The sequence below is a fragment of the Triturus cristatus genome, chromosome 5_1, assembly GCF_964204655.1.
Source record: "Triturus cristatus chromosome 5_1, aTriCri1.1, whole genome shotgun sequence".
NCBI lineage: Eukaryota > Metazoa > Chordata > Amphibia > Caudata > Salamandridae > Triturus > Triturus cristatus.
In genome coordinates, this window is record NC_140587.1 from 304,499,752 (window position 1) to 304,520,333 (window position 20,582).

At 44.7% G+C, this 20,582-nt stretch overlaps 1 protein-coding gene and 1 long non-coding RNA gene across 2 annotated transcripts in view; both read right to left on the bottom strand.

Annotated features, from left to right (window-relative positions):
* The window catches only part of ZHX2 (zinc fingers and homeoboxes 2), a 261,516-nt gene that overhangs the window by 222,725 nt on the left and 18,209 nt on the right, over positions 1-20,582 (bottom strand). The gene's annotated exons all lie outside the window — the stretch shown is intronic.
* Positions 19,456-20,097, bottom strand: LOC146830839 (uncharacterized). The gene is made up of 3 exons (XR_014961197.1): positions 20,020-20,097; positions 19,879-19,914; positions 19,456-19,787 (listed from the first exon to the last, which is right to left on the bottom strand). It is a non-coding gene; the product is annotated as an uncharacterized LOC146830839 (long non-coding RNA).

Here is a 20,582-nt window from a genome sequence, read left to right on the forward strand (position 1 = left end):
CATAATCGGAGTGATTCCAAATCTTGTGCACAAGCGCAATATTTATTGTGGTGCTTAGGATACTTGAACGCAGATCAAACGCAGTAAATGACATGAATATGTCAACATCCCATAAAGCACCAACAGGAGAGCGTAAACAACCACAAAACAAGTGGGAGGGGTGGGGGGAGTGCACGCGCGCGCTAAGCAGCAGCTGTTTGCTCTTTTTCAAAGCACACACTCGTGCTTGTGGCGCGCCGCTGCGCACTCCCGCAAGCTGTATGTCGCCACAAGCAAGAGTATGTGCTTGGAAAAAGAGCTGTACGACGGCTAAAGGTCTCCAATGAAGCGTATGCGCGCTGCGTAGGTGAGACCTAACAAAAAGAGGGGGTGATAGGGAAGCTACATTAAGACGCCGGGAAACTAGTTTCATACTTTAATTCGACTCTAAGAATCCAGGAGGACTTAATACCACTGAGGACCTGCACATTTTTATGAATATCTTTTAGAAGATCTTTTTAAGAATATATATATATATATATATATATATATAATCTTCTTAGAATTGGTTCAAGACTGTTGCGACATGTCTGCTTACAGCATTGTATGAGTAAATAAAGGTCACCCTTGTACGAGTTCCTCACTGCTTTTCAGTGCTTTTATATGGGGTTTATTAGTATTTATATTCATATATAATTATAACATTTCTACATCTAAATGTTTATTTATGGATATATTTAATTATGAAATGAAACATCCAATTTTTGTTCCCTTGTAAAGCATCTAACTCGCACTTTAGCTCTGCATATTTGCACTCTGTTATCTTGATTCAAGATAACAGAATAAGTCAGCCTTAGGTCTATACCCCTACGCTCCCAGGGATTTAGTACTGTAATATACACGGGCACTTTGTAATAAAAAGGTACTGTAGCATATCGTCACTTTTTATTGAAATACGTAAGGGGTTCTATCTCTGTAGGATCAGAAATATGTGACCAACAGACTAAGATAGGATGTTAGTAATAGGATTAGTATTCACTTCCTTAAACCTCCTATATTATAGGATCTGTTTGCAATTCCCGTTTTTGTATTTCAGAGTGACGACTTAAATCAGTACCTAGGCTTAATTTTATTTTTTCATTTCCACACCTTTAGGAGAAGGCACTTTTATTAGGTCACTTTACGCTAATTTTTTAACCTTGGACTCAAGCATTCATGCAGTGATTGTTGTAATGAACTGTGTTTGACATTATTAACAATAGGCATATATGTCAATAATATTTTGCCAAATACCATTGTATTTTACAGTCAGTATATTTCTATGCACATGGTCAACAATGTTATTTCCTCTTTAAAGCATTCATGCTTTGAAATCTAACAATATGGAAATATGTCGTCTATGTCCATTGTTAATTAGATGCACTGGCACTTTAAAAAGCGGTGTTACTGTCCAAGCATTGTCATGTGATCAAGGCCGCTTGTTCAGCTGAAACGTGTTATGGCAGACTTTGGCAAATAAATCATATTTGCACTTACTTGGGTCCGCGCTCCTTTTTTCCTGAGTTGGAGTGACAGCGAGGTGTTGGGATATATATATTCAAACAAATGCCGTTTCCTTTTCCAACAGCAGCACACCGAAGACCAAAGTGTTGCAGCAGCGGTAATTTATTTCACGCTTTGTACAAGACCCAACGCGTTTCAGGGAAGACAGACAGACAGACAGACAGATATTTGCCAGGCTATGTTAAAACCGGGATAGACCAAGCATAAAACAAAAGGCTTTAGCCATACTTATGTCTGACCTGTTTATTATTCACAAACTCTGGTTACCCTAGCGACGGTCTGTAGTTGAAAAGTGTGGCTAGGTCAGCAGATGGTTTTTTGAGCAGGGGCGGAATGGTGGCATGTTTCCAAGTGTCTGGGAATATGGCTGAGTCGATAGAGATGTTGAAGAGGGGTGTTAATGCTTCGATTATCAGGAGAAGGCCTTTGGTGAAGTCAGGGGTATGGGACAAATGGGGCTCCCCCAAGTGGATTATTTTCAGGATAGTGATTTTGACAGTGGTGACAGGGGGCCAGGAGGTCAGGATTCGTTCTTTTGGCCATAATAGGAAGTAGAGTTGCGACGGGGCCTAGTTGAGGGTCAAAGTTGCCTTATATGGAGCGATTGTGTTACAAAATAATTCAGAACTTGTTGTAAAGGTCTTGTGAGGGGGGAGATGTTGCTGGAGGTGGAAGGAGGCATAGTGAAATCTTTCATGATGGTGAAGATTTCCTTACTGTTGCAAGCGCAGGGGTGGTTATTATCTGCAAGTGCAGTGCACTTGGTGTTCCGTATCTGCTGGTGTTAGAGTCCTAGGATTCATTGGAAGATGTCTTTCTGTGGCGTTTTGAATTGTCCTCCATTTGAACTTCTGTTGCTTGCAGTGGCGTTTCGGCAGCCTGAGCTCCTATGTGTAACAACTGGCCTATGTTTGGGGTCTTGCCGTTTGGTTGAGCTTGTGGGAGTCAGGGTGTCAGCTCATGCAGGGATACAGCTGTTGAGGTTCTTGATGGCTATAAGAAAGGTAGGCCAGTGAACGGAGAGAGCGCAGTCCACTCCTCTTCTGTGATGCTTTACCAGCTTTAGCAGGCAGTGCTGGAAACGGTGGGCCTGTGGTGGTGCTGGACGAGTATGATGAAACTGATGAGGGCCATTGCTGTCCATGTCATAGTGGCTAGCTTGTCGTTTATGATGTTGCTGATTGAGGAGAAAAATCTGGTTCAATAAGTGTTCTGCAGTGTGAGTGGGTTTGTTACCATGCTAGGGGAGGCCAAGATTTGAAAAGGTTTTCTAGAAGGGCCGTAGAGTTTGGGTTGTGTGGTCTTCTAGGTGAATGTTATGGTCTCTGAGGAGGATAAATGTGCTGACATTAATGATGAGGGTTGTGACAAAGTTGGTGTGGGGTCCTGGTGGTCTGTATACAAGATTTCCGCCCAGGGAGAAGTTGGCTGTGAAGCGTATCTTGAACGTTAGGTGTTCCATGTAGCTGATGGGGGGGTGGGTCTGTGTGGATGGTGCAGCTCATGGAATCTTTTAATATGATGGCGATCTCACCTCCAGGCTTGTGCAGACGGTCTTGTCTGGCAATCTCATAACCGGAGGGAAGGTGTTGTAGTGGTGTCTGGTGCACAGGTAGAGTTATGCCATGTTTCAGAGAGGAAAAGTAGGTCAGGAGCGTGGTCTGCAGTAGGTACCATATCTCCGTTGCAGGTTTGGTGAGTGAACAGGTGTTGGAGCATGGATGCAGGTGTGGCGAGTTGAGTGGATGTGTTTGGTCTGTGTGAGTGTATGGCTGGTTTGTGTAACCGAGCAAGGGGGTGCTGGAGTGGTGGGTGTACAGTGCGGAAGATTGCATGTGAACTTGCAGGAGGGGCATCCAAACAATCCTTCCGTATTGTGTGGTAGCAGAGTGGCAAGCGACAGCTAGGATTGACAGCAAGGAGAAGCCTGGCAGCATAGAGGTGGGTAAAGGGAAGACTAGGGTTCCTGCTGCTTTCCACGTGCAGATGGACCTCCCTTTGGAGCGCTGGGAGGGGTGGGGAGCATTGGGTGGCATGAGTTGGAAACCAGTGATGTAACTTCCTGTGCAGATGGGCGATAGGAAATGCTCTAGGAAAACGCAGTGGGCCATAGTCTCAGCATGCATCACTGACAGCAGTCCCACTATAAAAGCGGGTGATGTTTGCAAAATCTAACAATTTGAGGCTACTTATATTGCTCACAGAATTCTCTCAAATTATATGAATATACATACAGAGGCCTGAAAAGAACAAGCATTGGCATAGCCAATAGGTCTCGCCGTTGGGCCCTTATAAGTGTTTAGCCATGCAACAGTTAAAGTTGTTGAAGTTAGGATATTGTGCAGCATAACTAAATACATAAGGTCCCAAAGGCGAGACCTACTGGGCGTAAAACTTAAAATCAAATGTCCTACTTTTGAAATACATTGCACCCTGCCCGGTGGGACGCTTATAGCCTACCTTAGAGGTGACTTATATGTATTTAAAAAGGAAGATTTATAGCTTATTTTGCAAGGCTGAAATAGCATTATAAAACTACACACACAGGTTGCAATGGCAGGCCTGGGGCATGTTTAAGGGTCTACTTATGTGGGTGGCATAATAAGTGCTGCATGCCCACTGGTAGCACTTAATTTACAGGCCCCAGGTGCATGTAGTACTGCTTCACTACCCCTGTGTTCCTGGCACTGATTTTGTTTGTCATCTGTGAGGCAAGGGTTTGCAAAGGCGTTGCCAGGAGTTGCAATGGCCAGGCGTCACAGCTGTGACCCTGAAAATGCCTAAATGACATCCATGCTGTTGCAGCACTGATAGCAGTACCCCTGTGCTTTGTGTGGGAAGCAGACTGACATTGGTTCTTCACTGCGCTTGGACCAAGGTTCAACTGCACCTTCCAGCCTTCCGGGGAAACGTCGGATGCTTGGTACGACCAGTCAGGTCCTGGCTACTGATGGATGAGCCTCTCTGCCGCATGCTGGGTACTAGGCATCTAACATCAGAGTCCTTGGTCCAATGCACCCGTTGCACTAAAGTATTTTTTTCTTTACCACCAACTAAAAGCAGGAAGTTTATAATTAAACCAAGTCTCTAGCCTACATGGGAGACATTCCAGCTACATTGAATAGGAGGTAAGGGTAAATATGTGGAGAAACTGCAGGGCAACGAACCACATTTTCTCCACTTTCCCCCATTTTTTGGCCACGTTGTGCCACCCTTTGGCCACCACTGTCGACCTGGTGAGACTGAGGAAATATATGAAGCCCAAACACTTATTTTTCCTCAAATTTCACCATTTATACCCGCAATTCAAGAAGGTATAAATGAGGCTGTAAGTCACATCAAGTGCTGTGCAGATCTATTATAGTATTTCCAATGCATGCTTTTTTAGACCTACAACCAAGCTCTGAGTCCTTTGAAACCAAGCTTAACAGTGATGCCCTGGCAGTTTATTTTAGTAATCTTTTTAATGCATATCACAGTGGGAGCTGCTGTGAATTGGAAAGTTGTTGTAGTGACTCTTACCTATCCAAATTCCCAACTGTTTTAACTGAAGCAAATAAGTAGCAGGCAGCAAGCGAAAGCCACCCAAGGACCTACTTCCAGTACCCAAGTCCATAACAGACTAAACATAATAATAGGGAGAGACCCCTTACATCCTACACGTCTCTTCTCTTGAAATCCTGTACCTGACGATAAAGTGATTGCAGCAGCAGAGGAAAGAAACTGAAAGTAACTCTTCCTGTCATAGCTAGCTTCTGCAAGGGAGGACTTAAATGCTTTGTTGAGACAGAGTGGCTGGCTGATGACCTGGTCAGAATAAAACAGTTTGTAATGTTTTAGTGCTCAAGTGAGATCAGTCTGAAGTAGTTGTGCTATAAAGAGCTTCATTTTTTTGTTGCAAATAAATATATATACAGAATGCTCCTTATTCTGGTTCTGCCTTTGAAACTCCAGTGGCTAGGGGGAGGCAATTGCAGTGCCAGGGGAAGCAATGAGCAGGACATGGATCGCAATAGCGACCCGTAAATAACGTCCATGTGCATTTTACTGAGATTCAAAAGTGACGTGTAAGTGACATTTAAGGACCCAGTTCACCAAAATGGTTTTCAGTTTTTCATTTGATTCAGTTTGGTACATGAAGCGAAGTCATCCTTAAGTCCTGATTATTGTTTAGCAATTTTCTCATTAATTTTTGCAGGTGTGAGTTGAAACCATCACTCGGACGACTGCCCAAAATACTGCTCAGGTTTTTTCTGCTACTTTTGTACTAAGGGGTCTATTTCTAGAATAGTTTTGATGCAGCTGACAGTCCATTGATGTGAGCAGGTGTCTTATGTGATATTGTACGGGCATACCTCGCATATAGTTTTCGTGTAGACAACCACCCAAGCACAATTTGCGAGATATGCACATTTTTCACAGAAAGTTTACTTATTTTGTGCATCTTTAACTAAAATGCAGCTCTGCCTTCCTCGGCAGGAGAGACAGATGAGGGAAAACTGGGTGCAGTTCAATGCAGCAAAACCGAAACCTTCTCCGTCGCCTCCTCTCCAACAAGCCTGGAACGGGGAGGAGTAGGTGAAAGGCAAAATACGGGAGGGGAGGCAGGCAAGAATAAGCCAGCGAGTGGTGAGAGCGAGCACCAGGTAATCTGTTTTCAATTATCGCGCCTGCGTCTGGGCATGATAATTTAAAACAGATGGTGCCCGTGCGCGTAACCGCAAGCCTTAGGCTGTGGACGGTTACATTGGCTGGGAAAGGCGGGACATGCGCCTGCCTTTACCCAAGTGCATGGTCTTTTCTTTTTTTAAAGATGCACGCAAACGGCAATTAAAATAATGCTGAAAAATCCACACGAGCTTGTAAAAAGTGGAGTTCAGCTGCAAGAGGCGGTATCCTTAGAGCAGTACTTGCGTGCTGCGCTAAGGCTCAACCTAAAAACTGATGAATGTTTGCTTTAAAATTAAAGTCTGCCACTTGTGGGATAAACAGTTTTGCTAAACTACTGTGCAATATTCGATAGTTTCTTTGATATAACAGATTCCTGAAAGAAAAGAATTGCACAACAAATAAAACGATGTGTACAGCAGCTCAGAATCTATGTAGGCTCGTTAACCATAAGAACTTACGAGAAACGTCAGAAGGAACTCCTAGCTTCATGGACAGTACTACAATGGTTCACATATCAATTTTAAAAAAGGATGTACAATCGGTGGAAAACTGAACACTTGTGTAAATATGTAGTTTGCGTCACGAGATACTAACACTATATTTTTCAGCTCCCCAGATACTGAGGATACATTTCTTTGAAGCATCTTCAGTAAAACGTTTGAGGCAAGCCAATACTAAAAAAATTAAGTTCGCAAATGTACACCCACGGGTATACGGACTTGCACTGGTGTAGATTTAAGATTCTTGCATAGAGAGTATGCCTGGAAATCGTATTCCTAGCAAGCTTTTGTGAATTCCATGTGAATGGACTGGCTGCTACAAGGAAAGCCATTGAATAAGAAGCAAGCAATGAGTGACAATGCCAACCAATGGTAAACATCTGTGACCACAAAATAACCTAATGGAAGACAGAAGCTTTGGTTGCCAATCAGTCTGCATTAAGGGAAATATACCTAAAGAAAACCCTGTCCATGGAACTGAAAGAGTTGACATGTACAGAACTGGAGAACCCTTCTCAATTCCCGTTTGGGACGGATTAACTTTGCATTAAGCACACACAAACTGCGAAATGAGTATCTCGTTTAAAAAAAACAGCCAAAAGAACGTGAATGTAGATCATTAACAATCCTGGCCTACATAGCCATATTGTAATATGCGATACTCTGTTTCACCACTTGTGTAACAACATACATAACATCGTTTGAATCCCAAACTGAAGAGGGTATCTGAAAGGGACACAAAGCTGAAGACATTCATATTTATTATTGATTCTGCTAGGTAACTACTCCTGTTAAATAGGATTCACAAGATCAAGCCTAGTAGGAGACAGAGCCATGGAAAACCCAACCATATACAAGAGTATCCTTAAATTAGGTCTATGTACGCAATGATGAAACCAGCACCGCGTATACTGCTGCGTGACAGAACACATGTCTGCAAGAAGAACCTCACTATTACTGTGGAACTGACCCAATTATTAGGTTGGCTCCTCTGAGAACTACGTAGCAAAGCACTGTATATTAAGGCAAAGACCTTAAACTAGGCCCTTTTACTAAGAGTATGCCCTCCATAGACTCCTCTGTTCTTATAAAAGGAACAAGGGATTCTGGTAATGATACAACGGAAAAACACCCGAATCATTAAGTACATTCCATCACCTTCTCAGTTTGTGATGAAGAGTACTAGGGTTAAAAGCACAAGGACAATGTCCCTTCAAATCCACTAGCGCTATATCTGAAGAACTGCTGTGTCTGACAATGAGCCCTTTTCTATAGTTTGAACAGTGTAAGTGCTGGCCAATGCAGAAAGAATGCTTGAAGTGTATTGGAAAGCGTTTACAGTGCTGCAAAGGTGTCTAACTTCATGTAGAGGATGTCTCTAAAACTTGGCAAAATATGCAATTTTCGGAAAGGCATGGTAGGGCCAAAAGGTCCTTTTTAGGTCGAGGGACCATCCGGTCTGCCGAAGGCAGAACCGGAAGTCCGGAGATCTGATGTTTCTAAGAGTGGCTATTTAGCCCGCCTCTCTTTTTGGCTCTCCTCCATTGGCTGGCTTCCTAAACGGAGGCCAGCCATTGGAGGAGAGAGCCGTCCCTCCAAATAAGCTCCGTCTTTTTCAGATTCGGGGGCGTGTTCCGTGCTGTTCTTTCCACTTTTTAGCCACGCCGTTTTTCCAACAGCAGGAACACGCCCTCGAATCCGAAAAAGTTTTGAAGCTTCCATCCGCCATTCCCAGCACAGAAGCGGAAGAAGGTAGTATCGTACAGAGCTACCCACCAACGGAGCATGGATCTCCTCACGGATGCTCCCTTCCCCCACCGCCATGGTCTGCATTTAGTCACGGCGCTTCCTCTAACTCTTCGCTGCCCGTGGCCACGAACACGGCGCACAGCCTCTCTAGTACCCAAACGAGAAGGGCTGCGTGGAGGAGGGGCGTGCGCTGTGCGGCAGACCCAACTTCTCTTGTGTTTTTGTGCAAACCAGGCAAAGTATTGATTTTGGATTTACATTTTCAGCGCACATGAAACGTAAAGTGGTGCTATACATTACTATGCATTTCATGGGGGTCGCAGACAAATGTTTTAATGTAAATTCCTATCGGGTACCAAGGGACCTCCCTCCGGGGTTTTTCACTCGACGCCTCTGCAGCGCCAGGGGAGCCCGGGAGAGAAGGAAGCTGCGTCTGAGCAGAGGAGTCCGTGCAGGAAGGGTGTCCTTGTGAAAACCCATGCTCGACACCACACGCACATCCTTCCACTATGGTGTGTGTGCGTGTGCCAGCGCATGAGGGGTGATAAACCTTGTAATATCTCAGTAGACATGGGGCAGCTTTGCCGTCTCCTCTCATGCAGCCAGGGTCGGCCCTGCATCCGCTCCAAGCATGCTCTCCGTGTCCTTCAAAGCTCACATCAGGGGCGGGACTGCCCCCTCATACACATGTGCGCGTGAGCTCCTCTGGGTCTCCTTTGAAGGTGCTCACACTTACCTCCGGGCCTGCTAAGGGGGTGCCTCGCGCCAGCCCCGGCCTGCGCCCGAGAATTTAAATATAATGGACATATGTACCATTAAAATAATAAATACAGGCACTGACCACAGCCTGTGACACATGAGCACTGAGGCGTAAATAACGGGCTTCCATGAGTCCGAGCCCCCCTCCCCCCCCCCCCCCAACCACAGAGGTAACCACGCACTGCTGGGACTCGTGCACCAAGGTGAGAATCACGGGCTTCCCTGAGTCCGAGCCCCCCCTCTCCCCACAGCCACAGAGGTGTGGAAATTTAGCGTGCAAACTGAACATTATCTGCGCCATCTTGCTTCTCCCCAGCGCCACGCACAGCGAATGCACGGCCGCCATTTTAGGCACCCCACTCTCTCCCCGCTCATTCTCGATCACCAGCGCTTCCCCCTGGCGCTGCGAACATCCCCCCGCGCGCCGGCCACCCCCGCTCTCTCATACACGGGCCATAAACCCTCTCCTTCTGCGCGACCCTGCTACGGAACCACATCCGACCAACATCCCATACATGGTCATGCCTCTCCTTTGATAACCCCCTTCCTCTGCGCCCCATTGTCCGAACTGGTCCCAGGCCATCACCTAGCCCTGCGGATGCAGTTTATTGCCCCTACTGTAAGGGAAACACCCCGCATCAAAGGGATTACAGTAGATCAAAGCCCCTACCCCCTGAGACCCGGCCGGTTGCACACACCCCCGGGAATTAGCGGAATTCCCTGCTGCGCGATAGCCATCTCCCACTGCGGGTAGGGTGGGAACCTCTACTGTAACTATGTGTGGGATCGGATCTGAGCCGGGGCTTCAGGGGATGTTCTTTCATGCATCAAGAGAATCTCAAGAATGTACTATGTGTAATAAAGCAATAAACCGGTGTATAAGAGACCAGGTCTCAGAGATGCGGTTAGAGCACCTCGTGACGATACCTTGCTGTCTGATCTGATGTGTTCTGCTCCGACGGAATAAAACTTTGTTTCCTGCCTTCCAGTCTCCGGCGCCTGCCTCTTTCATTGGTAAATTATCGAGTGGTATGAGAGGCGATTACCGCCGGGCAAATACTTGAAAGATTATCGACTGAAACTGCCGCTACCATTTAACAGAGGTACCCCCGCAGTACAGTCATTCGTGCACCAAGGTGTGACTCTCTGGGCTTCCCCGAGTCTGAGCTCCCCCCCCCGGTACCCACACACTGCTGGGACTTAAGCACCAAAGTGCGAATCACAGGCTTCCCAGGGTCCGAGCCCCTCCTCCCCACCACAGAGGTACCCCCGCACTGCTGAGACTCGTGCACCATGGTGTGAATCACGGCGCTTCTCTGGGTCAGACCCCCCCCCCCACCCCACAGAGGTGCTCCCGCACTGCTGGGACTTGTGCACCAAGGTGTATATCACGGGCTTCTCTGGGTTTGAACCCCCCCCCTACACACACAACCACCGAGGTACCCCCGCACTGCTGAGACTCGTGCACCAAGGTGTGAATCACTGCGCTTCTCTAGGTCTGAACTCCCCCCCCCCCCCACCCCCCACAGAGGTACCCCCGCACTGCTGGGACTCGTGCACCAAGGTGTGAATCACGGGCTTCCCTGAGTCTGAGCCCCCCTCCCCCCAGGTACCCTCGCACTGCTGGGACTCGTGAACGAAGGTGTGAATCACGGGTTTCTCTGGGTCTGACCCTTACACACTCTCCATCCCAGGTAAAGAGCCCCCCCCCTCCCTCCCTCCCCCCCCAGTACCTTAAGCTGTGTGCATTCAGGAAGGGACCGCATGTCGGCCCACTGTGCACACACATTACACACAATGCAACAATAGGCTACAGATCTGCATCCCGGTACACACTTAATGCACATTGCAGAAAACTGCAGACATTACAAATACACACAGTGCGCACACACGCTGCAGACAGTACACGACACACAGTGCACACCCACGCTTCAGACACACACAGTGCACACTCACACAAACACATAGTGCACGCTGGAGACGTCATACACGGTACAACCACACTGCATACATTACATTGTGTGCGTAAAACTGCAGATATCGCACAAAGTGCACACTGGGGACATCACACCACATTACAGACACACTAGATGCATTACATTGCGCAGATAAACACCGCAGTTATCACACACAGTGGACACCGGGGACATCTCTCGCTGTACAGACAGACTGGATTCATTACACTGTGCACAGCTGCATGGGCCCAATTGTGCCCATGAATCGGACGTTGCGTTACCCAGAAGCCTTCAGTGGGCACCCTTGTCCCTCTTTCATTTCCACGGTGTGGATCCTGGAGATCTGATGTTTCTAAGAGTGGCTATTTAGCCCGCCTCTCTTTTTGGCTCTCCTCCATTGGCTGGCTTCCTAAACGGAGGCCAGCCATTGGAGGAGAGACCGTCCCTCCAAATAAGCTCCGTCTTTTTCAGATTCGGGGGCGTGTTCCGTGCTGTTCTTTCCACTTTTTAGCCACGCCCTTTTTCGAACAGCAGGAACACTCCCTCGAATCCCAAAACGTTTTGAAGCTTCCATCCGCCATTCCCAGCACAGATTATATTATCTGAACAATGGGGTAACCCTGTGTCCCTCAGAACCTGGGCATACGCACTATAAGAAACAATGGTTCTGTCGGGCAAAGACCAACAATTACTTTGTTCTACGAATGGATCAAGACACAATTGAATACATCAATTATGGAAGAGAGTATTCTCTTTGTAACAGTGACCACAGAAAATATGAAGTACAAATCACATATACCATGTCAACATACAAATCACGATAAAGTCAAAGTCAAATTTAGTGGGTGAAATGCTGCTCTTTATATATAAATTGCATCATTCATATAGGCACCCACATCATTTATAACAAAGCACGGTTACCAAAGTAGTACACCATAGAACAAGTTTGTGAATCAGTGAAAAAGTGACATGAGTGACAAAATTGTGCATAGTATATACAAAAATGAATACAAATGATCTTTATGTACACGATAAAAAGAAGAGGGCCAGTACAGAAGCAGAAGAAGGTAGTATCGTACAGAGCTACCCACCAACGGAGCATGGATCTCCTCACGGATGCTCCCTTCCCCCACCGCCATGGTCTGCATTTAGTCACGGCGCTTCCTCTAACACTTCGCTGCCCGTGGCCACGAACACGGCGTACAGCCTCTCTAGTACCCAAACGAGAAGGGCTGCGTGGAGGAGGGGCGTGCGCTGTGCGGCAGACCCAACTTCTCTCGTGTTTTTGTGCTTCAATCCTTGTTGAACGTGTGTGAGCTATTCGTTTGCAAGGTTTGAGTTAACTTGGAGTGCATGGAAGTGACTTTTCTGGCTTTCTTTCTGCTCGCCGCAGGGACGTTCTCTTCACTCATTAACTGCTTATCTGTTCCTTGAAACCGGCCTCGGGGCTTCCAGGCACCCTTTGGGTTGAAGCTCTGCTGCCACATCACTGGGAAGCCATGTGAGCTGTTTACCGCTCTGTCTACCCGCCTGTATGGAGATACTCGGTAACGTGTCATTTAGTGGGGGTTGCAACTTGTCAGCCCAGATGTTTGACAGCGCCAGCAAGGGAGATGGAAATAACTTGTATTTTCCCCCAGTACTCGATACCTAACGACAGCGTTTCGACTCGCTGTAACTAAGCATGTTTCTCCCTCAACTTTGTTGTTACCTAAGCTTCTCAGCTACCCAGCCCCATCATTTTACTAAAGATTTCAGGAAGGATGTGGTAGGTTCTAGGGCTGTGCGAGTCAAGTCCTCTAAAAATACGGGCTTGACTAAAAAGCATAGACAAAGCATAATGTTATTTAAAGCAGTGTGTCCGGAACTCACTACATCACTCACTCTATCTCTCTACCTCACTCTTTCTATCTCACTAACTCACTTTCACTGTCTCTTTCACTACCTCTATCTCACTACCTCACAACATCCCTCTCCCTCACTACCTCACTCTATCTCACTACCTCACTCTATCTCACTACCTCACTCTCTATCTACCTCACTCTCTATCTCACTACCTCACTCTATCTACCTCACTCTCTCTCACTACCTCACTCTCTATTTCAATACCTCACTCTCTCTCTATCTCACTACCTCAACCTCTCTCTGCTAATGCAATAGGTATCACATATGCAAAAAAAGCTAATGCCAATAGAAACGACAATGCCATTTATTTAGGGATACAAAAATGATTAAAAAAATAATGAGCAATACCAATAGCTCTACCTATAATATTGCCGAGACCAATGCATTGTAAATGCTTGTTTTACCTTCCGTTTTACTGACAATTTCGCATTACTAAGCAAAAACAACTGAAGCAGTACCTTTCAAGAAAAAGAATACACAATATGACACACATATATCGCTTTGCTAAATATTTTCAGCAACACACACCTATCATGCTATATGAACTCATGCCTGCATTGTACTGTGGTTGGCAGGCATGCTAGAGGAAGTGGTGCCACCAGAATTCCAGATCCTCCTCAGTCATGTGCGCACATAAATGGCAGCTCTTTACTGGGAGACACATTCTTCTTGTGCTTCCCAGTGACCTATCAAATCGGCCTGAAGCTCTCAAGGACCCAAATTACCCTTGTATTGCGATCAGTCCTGATAGACTATTCATATAGGCAGGTTCATGCAGCCTATACCCTTTCCTGTAGCCGCTTCAGTGGCTTATTCTCCCTCTGACAGTCACTGGGCCCATAACAGCATCATGGGCACTCATCACCTGATGTCCAACTCCATACATCTCTTCTACAACTTTCAAGTCTTACTGTTCCATGAGTGTGACTTTGCTTCATAGAGACTGCTTCTCGTGTATATAGCGTACAGGTCAACCTATGTTGCTCTACTCAAGACCACCTCTCCTGCACTTCCCACCTCAACTCCACAATCCAACTGGGCACACAACGGTGACTTAGGTACCAGGAGAGACTTCCCATTTATGCGGTCTTTGCTAGAACAGTTTGGTATATGTAAGGGAAGCTTCCACTACTACTGCACATGCTGAAACTGAGGGGAAGTGTGCATGAGATGGATATTATAAATGCTGATTTGTTTATCATTAACGTGTAACATTTACTTTCAGATGTACAGTTATAGCAATAACATAACTTAATGAAGTTATTTCTCAAGCCAATTACTTTTTACTTACATAAAATCATACCACACTAATTGATTGAATCAAGGCCTTTCTATAAACCTGAAATACTTAAAATCTAAATAATGTTTTATTTGCATAACTCACAGGGGCAAAGAGACCTGCAGAGAAAATAAAATAGGGACAATAGATTTATTTCAAGTTAATATTGATTCCACTATTGCATCTGAAGCTTAGAAATGTTGACATACAAAATGTTCTTTGTTGTCCCGTACTCCACTCCTGGTCAAAGATGCCCTTTCCTAAAGTATACACCCAGGGACCAAGCAGTCTACAGAAAAATAGGTATAGACCCTAATTCTGACCAGATGAAAAAATAAGCATTGAAAATGCAATAGGTCTCGCCTTTGATCAAGTTAAAGCCATTTGCTTTGGTAATAGTATTGTATAGCAAAGCAAATGGCTTTAACTTAATAAAAGGCGAGACCTATTGCATTTTCAATGCTTGTTGGATCCTTGAAATCATATTACGCTTGCACGTGCATCCCTGAAACATCTGTCTTGCAAAACTGGCACAATCGAAAACGCCCTCTACAATAAACAGAGCCCCAAACACAGAAAAAGCATTGGCATAGCCAATAGGTCTCGCTTTTGGGATCTTATAAGTGTTTAGCCATGCAACAGTTGCATAACTAAATACTTATAAGGTCCCAAAAGTGAGACCTATTGGCTATGGAAAGCGGCCGTGCGAAAGTGATCGCGATGACACAAAGCGAAAGTGAAAGTAATCGCGGTAAAGCGCGGCGCGCGCACCCACATGCACTGTAGCTCTAGGCTGGCCTGGTAGCACTTTTTGGAGCCCTCTCAATAAGTCTCACCAGTCAGGCGAGACCTAACAAGCCCAAAAAAACACAATAGCAGGAACTAACATAGTTAAAAATTGAACAATACGATAATCTCCCAGATGTAAGCATCTGATACACAGATCATACTCTGCCTAGCAAGCCACCCAGGAAACCCAACCGACCTTGTAAAGTAGAGGATTGGTTGGGACAGGGTAGCATGTGTCCCAACGTATCAAAGCGTTAGTTACCGTTAGGTCAAGAGCCAAATAAACTTAAGGTGGAAGCGTGTTCTCTTCCGAGCACGAGAAGGTATTACCTCCGGTCTACCTCATGATAGCTGCCAACATCCACTGTGTTCCTGGGGTCCTTTGGTAGAGGTTCGGACACTTAACAGTCAAGTTTTGGCCTCTAGACCAAGCTCTGCACTTTGCCCCTGGTTACATACATCTGCAGGCTCAAAGGCACCAACTTGCCTTTGGTACTTCATCCACTGGCCAAGAACCTATTGCCCACCAGGCACTCGCAGGACTCATCTGCAGCATGCCCCTCTTACTTGCCCATCAATCGCCTGCTACAGGGCAAAAAACAACTTTCCCCTAGTGCAACCTGCCACCTATTGGGCTCATGCAGGCCTGACTGCAACCTGCCCTTAGTAGTCAAGCTTCCCCTGCGTGCTGCCCATTCCTTCCCCTGGCAATCCTCCTTCACGTGCTGTTGCCTTCTTTAGACCACGAGTAAAGTCAGTTAAGAAAAGTGAGGCAGACTGGTCTGATTAAAGTTTGAATTAAAAGATTTTGAAATACATAAACCAAGCATATAAAAGTAAAAAAATTAGCACATGGAAACACAAACCAGAGGACAGCATCAGTCGGCCATTGGTGAAGGCAGTTTTCAACATAAGAAGGGTTTTAACTGGGGAAGTACACCAGTAGGTGAATGACTATTTTCAAGATGTGGGCATGTGTGCGATTCAATGCACTGCTGAATGGGGCTCATTATTCTGATCTTTGCAGACCATGTGAAGTATTCTAAAGAAGTGATTTGGGTCATGACTCGGGTTCAAGTGCTCTGTGTCGTTCCAGGATGGTCTTGCACATATCACATGTTCATTTGAATGAATGAAGAGAAGAAGAAACGAATGCCTGCGCAAGCAAAAAACAAAAAAAAAAAAAAAAAAAAAAAAAGCAATGGAAATGCATAGATCTTGCTTTAAACGTCAGCCTTTCGGTTCATCATGATTGTTCAGTCATTGTTTTGGAAAAACTGTATTGTTGGGGAAGCTGCAAGGCCTCAGTAGATCAAAATTAATTAATTGACTAAAAGCAGACATCTTTTTTGTTTAAAAACAAAAAAAACATTGCCCTAGTAGCCCCGACACATTTTTTCTATAAACTACTCTGTGTAAATGTGCTCCTTGTGAAGGCAGAATTGGGTCACTCGCAGTGAAGATAGCCAATTATAGAAGTGGGCTGTCCCTCCGATCCATGCTGAATGGTGTCGTGGGCACAACAAAAATGTGAACAACAACAAAAACACAATGGGTGAAGTTGGCTGGCTGAAAGTTTATATCAGTGACTATATTATAGATGTAATTATCGAAAAGTCAGGAAGTCTGGCATTGGCAGCAAGCCTTTTATTTATTTGTTAGTGCTTGTTTTGTCGTGATATTTGAACACCTGTCAGGCCTTCGCCGATATAAAAAAAAAAAAAAAACGGACTAGAAACAAAAATATTTTTTTGCCTCACAAAATAACTATGTGGACATGCTTTTGTGAAATAGTAGATTGCTAATACTCACAGTAAAATTACTCAATGGCTAAAGTGGGTTAAGTCAATGTCCCATGCTGTGGCAGGCAGAAAAGAAAATGTGAAACAGAAAAATGAATGAAGAGGGCTTGCTTGAAGTATATGATGTATATATTTTTAATAAATTCAAAAATCTTGGCTAACACGTACGGGCAAAGCTGATAGGTTTCGCTTTTTGAGGCATCTACGGGCTTTGTCAATTTTTTAGGCACGTTGCACAGCAGCACGAGCTGATGAGAAAAAGCGATAACACAGGCAGTATTGACAACATCATAGCACTTTTTCCTTAACTTTAAGCCATGTTGAATAGTAGCACAAGCTGCTATGCAGAATGGCTTAAAGCAAAGAGGTGAGAAAAAGAGTCCTCATCTGGTGCGAAAATGATACAAAAAAAAAAATAGAGTTATGTCCTTAAAATGTACTTGTGTAGTGAGAAAGGGTGGATCCCAAGTTTCTGGCGAACTTTATACAATGATATCAAAGGGGAGGGAATAAGAAGCAGTGATCCATCCGGCTTCCAAATGTATTACAAAAAATCAAGTAGGGGGAGAATGGATCACTTGTCCTGTAGTATCAGGGTCTTCGACGTTTGGAAACTGTATAAGAAAACCCTCATATGAGTACACTTTATACAATGGCATGCATGGAACATTTAGTACAACGGCATTTTAGGCATGTATTCTATGCTACAGCTGTAAATATCAAATTGTGAGGAGTATGTTGGCTTCTGGTCTCTGCTGATTGAAGTAATAGGCTATTTCGGTGACTTAAGGAAGAACTAATTGCCTGGTACAGATGAACTTAGCTGGGGTTACACATAGTTCAGGAGTGCTCTTTTTATTTATTTTCACCCCTTCATCTCTTGCTTCTCCCTTGTCCACGTTGCCATTTCTAATTTTAAAAAGGCGGCTGTCACGGTACATAGCAAACAACTGGCCCCAAGAAATGAAGAAAAGCAAGTACTGGCAAAGCCAATAGGTTTTGCTTATGCAAGACCTATTAGCAGTGCAGGGTGCTGTGCAGCATAGCTTGAAAGAAATAAAAACAATGGAATGGGGCGGGGCCAGCGTTAACCACACCATGGCACTTTTTTTTCTTAACTGCAAGCCATGCTGCACAGAAGCCTGCGCTGTTGTGCAACATCTTTAAAAAAAGACTAAACCAAAAAAACCTGCAGGAGCCAAGTGGAAGGACACCGGTCGAAGACAGGAAGCTGTACTAGGTGCATGCTCCAGAGCAGGGACCAAGACTGGGAGAGTTTGGGGGGAGGGTGAGCAGGAAGGAACAGGAGGCACTGACAAATCTGAGGGAAGGAAACAAAAGTGATGGGAAAGCCAACCAAAGGTAATTAATGGGCGGGCACTAATCCCGGTTTATAAGCTTTGTTAACAATAGATTTTATGAGTGACGGAGGCAAAACTTAACAAGCATTGAAAATGCAATAGATCGCGCCTTTGATTAGGTTAAAGCCATTTGCTTTGCTAATGGTATTGTATAGCAAAGCAAATGGCTTTAACTTAATGAAAGGAGAGACCTATTGCATTTTGAATGCTTGTTTCTTTTGTTCACAGTTACAGTGTCCAGGTCCTGAATGCAGATTCTACACGATATACGGGACACAACTTAGTTTTCAAATCTAAGTCAGGAACGTGAGACGTGAACAACGAGGTCGCAAAGAGAAGCAATGAATAAAAATAAGTTTGAACGCATCAACTTGCGGAGGCTAAATTGCGCGCGGATGACCTAAAGCTGTGGCATGAAGGTCCCAAATTGAGGCAAGTCCCATGCTGTTCACGTCTGAGAATTAGAGGGGATTCCACGCTCACGAAGAAGATCTGGAGATGAAGTCTCCTAAGGAATTAGGGGCAGCGTCATACATAAAAAAATAGATTTTTTTTTTCTTTTAAAACACCGTGCCAGCCTACCTCAAGCGTTCCTCCCAAGCAGCCCTGCCTGCCGATCACAATCTCCCCGTGCCTGAATGTGCCCTTGTGAAACGTAACCGGAGCTCATGTAAAGCGCTCCAATACCTTCAGGTAGAGTTCGCGCTATAGCAATCTGCATTAAAAATAACTAACAGGAGCACGCCTAGGCGCATTTTAAACAAGTTGTCGGCGTTGTGCGAAAAACATAGTGCGTCCCAGCTAATGGAAGACAGTGTGTAACGCCACAAGTGAGAGATCCAATCCCACTGGGCGGGACCAAAAGGGGACAGGGTGGCAACCAAGAGCGATTGAAATGCCTCCGGTGCAATCATTTTTTTTATATAATGCAAATGCCTCCGACACCATAAATCACGATTTTTACTTTTCTCAGCAAGACTATTTATTGACTGCGAGTTATGATTAAATTATAACAATGATTGATTCTTTGAAACAGAAGGAACACTTCTTCATTGCGACAAGTACATGTCCTTTACATAAAACATTAAGAACATTACATTTTTTACAGCAACTTTGATGACAAATCAACAAACATAAACAGCATACTTTGAACAAACAAATAGATTTGTTACACTACAGTAATCAGATATCCTATTTTGTAGAATGTGGGGACTCAAACTTATTGTTGCCTCAACGTTAACTACTTGTTATGGTCCTGTGCTGGGTCAGAGAGGAGTGTTTCGTAGTAGTTGTAGAGAGCATTGATTAGGTATGTTCTTTAAGCTCTTCTGGGGACGTTATTGTCTAATTTTTATCCCAAACGTGTCTCTTTCTCTGTTAGCCGACGCGTTTCGACCTGTGTTGAGATGGACCTGTATTTTGTTCATAAGGTCTTCGTCAGGGCTCATATGTGTTTCCAAATGGACATCTTTATCCTGTGGGGGTAATGATATGTCTGCTTTTAATATTAAAAAATTGGATACTCTTTTTTTTTTTTTTTACTTTTTTGGGATTGAAGAGACTTACGTACTAGCGATTGTGGGTTACTGTCGCCTTCTTTACCTATGGTACAAAAGAGAATGGATTTATAAGGTGCGGGGTTCCCTGGTATTCTTGTCATTTGTAAGTATGTTACAACCCAGCTATATACAGTTAATCTTCACATACCGATTTGGTTAATCCATGGTGCAAGGGGACTGGCGTGTGATTGTGATCCAATCCTACTTGTGCGGGCTGGGGTCTCTGTAAATGCAAATGAAGAACAACGCTATATTGACAGGCAGATAGAAACTTCTGATTATCTACTTGTTCAAATCATGCTTCCATGCGAGTTTCATTTAATGGGCTTGTGCCGGTTTTTATTTCTCGTGAACTGACAGTATGCAAAGCATGCAGGTAAAGGGCTTTGTACGTTTTTTTGAGTGCTCGTTATCGTAACGTATGGCTTTAGTTGTGAAACATCCCTTAGTATCATCTCAGTGTCATGTGGTAGATACTCTTGTTAAGTTATTTCTCGTATTCCCGTGCTCTTAGTGTCTAGGGAAATGACCTTAAGGTGCCTCATACAGTGCGTACGTTGATATTCTGAGAAAAATTCAGGGCATGTTTAATGCATTTCGGATCGAGGAATCATCACATTACTAGAGTGCTCGTTATCCGTGACGGCTTTTTTTAATGTGGAGTGCCCGAACAAATCCTCTCTTAGTGACCCGGTGATAACAAGCGTAATC